Genomic DNA, 2,500 nt, shown 5'->3' with positions numbered 1-2,500 from the left:
TATTCATTAATTCCAAACACGGCTCAGCAAGTTCTGCGAGCTCCTCAATGTTTATATTTTTCTTGATAAGAAAGTCCTCAATTTCCTTTAGGACTTTAAGATTTTTAAGTTTATCAATGGTTTCGGAATTATGTCGACCGGTATATTGGAAGGATGCTTTAATTACTGCATCAGTGGATCCCTGCAGGGCTTCCCTTTTACGGATTATGGCAGATGGAATTTGTATTTCAAGTTTTGGCATACCTAGGCCTCCGTTTCTATTACTAGAGTACAGGAGGCCATCGGTCGTATGGGGTGGCAAATGTAAGTAACTTTTAGTGACATTCCTAATAATCTGATCCAATTTAGTTAATGTATTCTGTGATGTTTCCGTCAGGATCAAGTAAAAATATAGCCTGGGAATAATATAGGTTTTAAGAATCTCAATCTTTTGAATAGGCTTCAGGGATGCTTCGTCTAGTTTCTTGGTCCAATTACTAAGTTTCTCCTGCCAGCTGTCTTCGGCTACCCCAGCCCAGGGATCTATTCGGGCTCCCAGGTACTTCTCTGTTTCTCCTGGGGGGATATACGAGATTTCCACCTCGTTAAGCTGCCACTTTTTCTTATAGTTATACAAGAAGGTCTTATTTTTGTATGAAAAGTGGAATCCCTTTGTTTTTGCGGTATTAATTGCAAGCCCGGTATTAATACAGAAGGATTGAACCAATCTCAGGTTTTCCTTCATCCCTACGTGGGTGTCACTAAGGAGTGCGATGTCATCAGCGAAGGCCAGCGCTGAGCATGTGATCTTACTTTCGCCCAGAGGCATAGAGACTCCAACACCAGAGTCTTCAAGGGTGCACATTAGTGGATCTAGAGCGATGTTAAATAATATGGGAGAGAGTGGGTCACCCTGTTTAACACCTCTCCTAATACTGATGGGATTGGTCTTTGTTTTGGCCCCTTCAACCATAGTGGTGTTATCCGTATACAAATCTTCAATTAAGGTTATAAAGTTCTTAGGCAAACCCGTTCTTGCCAATGCTTTTGACAGATGCTTATGTCCGATTGAGTCAAATGCTTTTGCCAAATCGACAAAGACTACAGATAGATTTTTACGATTTTTCTTGGCCCCTTTAATGATGTTCTCCAATATTGTGATATTCTCATTGCACCCTGGGGTTCCTGCAAGGAAACCCTTTTGTCTTGGGTTGATCTTAACCACTTCGCTCAGCCTTTTTGCAATGATCTTAGTGAATATCCTGAGTAACATCGGGCCAATAGTTATAGGTCTCCAATTGTCAATGTCTATTAGACGATCGGCATTGTCAGTCTTAGGAATAAGGACTGTACGGCTTCTTTTGAGAGATTCAGGGATGCTGCTGGCCATTAGCCACAGTGAGAATAATCGGGGGAGCCTTGTGTCCTCTTCCTCGTGAATCTTTAGGATAACATCCCGTGTCACACCGTCAGGGCCACTTGCACTCTTATTATCAATCCCTCTAATGGCTTGGTCAACCTCATCCTCATCGATGGGTCTCATCAGTTGTCCGTAGTCCCGCATTCCTTTATAGTGAGCGAATTTAGAGATGTTCGCTTTATTGTTAGGATAAGAGAGCTTGGTCCGGAAATGCTGTTCAAGCTCAATAGCATCGAGTGGACATTGTACGGCCGAAGGTGCCCCCATTATCTGTCTTGCTAATTGTCTTTTATTAGTTTTATAGAGCAATTGCGTCGCTCTAAATTCCGCCTTTCGGGTAGCGTATCTTTGTTTTGCACGTGAGTTCCTGCTACGTTTGAACTCTTCACGTTTTGTCTTGGGCGTTTTTATGTCCCTTTTTCTGGCTTTGCCTTTGCTTAAGAATAGTTCCGTGATATTTTCCACCAGTCCAATTACCAAGGCTTTGATGTTTGGGTCATCTGCCTCTTTCATTAGTTGTTCCGCCTGCTCCAACTGATCGTCAATGTCTCTATGTTTTGGAATCTTTGCTGGTGGATTGAGCTTCCTTTTCGGCTGTACTGGGGCCTCCTCAAGGACGTTACTTGTCTCCGGGACCTCATCACTGGGATCCGTAATTCCAATACTGTCCGCAATGATGTTCTGCACAGCTGGTTGAGACTTCGGTAGACCCCTCCTTTTATCCGATATTTGTTTAGCCGTTTTGCTTACCAGGACTTCAGCTATCAGTTGATTAATACGCTTTTGTCCTTCAAATTTGACGTTCAGCTCTTTCAATAATTCAGTCTCCTCTGCAGACCATTTATAAGCCTTTCTGCCCGGTTTGCCTTTTGTTTTCTCAGTAGCAAGGCGTTTCTCGTTTCTGAGATTTGGATGTTGATGTCGTTCATGTTGGCTAAGACCGACTTTCTTTGTGAATCTAAGTTCACACAGGCTACATGCAAATTCGGCCTCTTGTGTCGATGTTCTTGGACCCTTGCATTTCGGGTAGTGGCATGCGATTGAATGGTATTCGCCACTCTTACTGCAGCGTGAGCATCTAGTAATAAATGTCTTAATTTG

At 42.9% G+C, this 2,500-nt stretch overlaps 1 pseudogene; it reads right to left on the bottom strand.

Annotated features, from left to right (window-relative positions):
• The window catches only part of LOC137361604 (28S ribosomal RNA), an 8,209-nt pseudogene that overhangs the window by 2,316 nt on the left and 3,393 nt on the right, over positions 1 to 2,500 (bottom strand).

This window comes from Heterodontus francisci, unplaced genomic scaffold, assembly GCF_036365525.1.
Source record: "Heterodontus francisci isolate sHetFra1 unplaced genomic scaffold, sHetFra1.hap1 HAP1_SCAFFOLD_542, whole genome shotgun sequence".
Classification (NCBI taxonomy): domain Eukaryota; kingdom Metazoa; phylum Chordata; class Chondrichthyes; order Heterodontiformes; family Heterodontidae; genus Heterodontus; species Heterodontus francisci.
The sequence above is the reverse complement of the archived record's forward strand: the minus strand, read 5'-3'. Positions and strand labels throughout refer to the sequence as shown.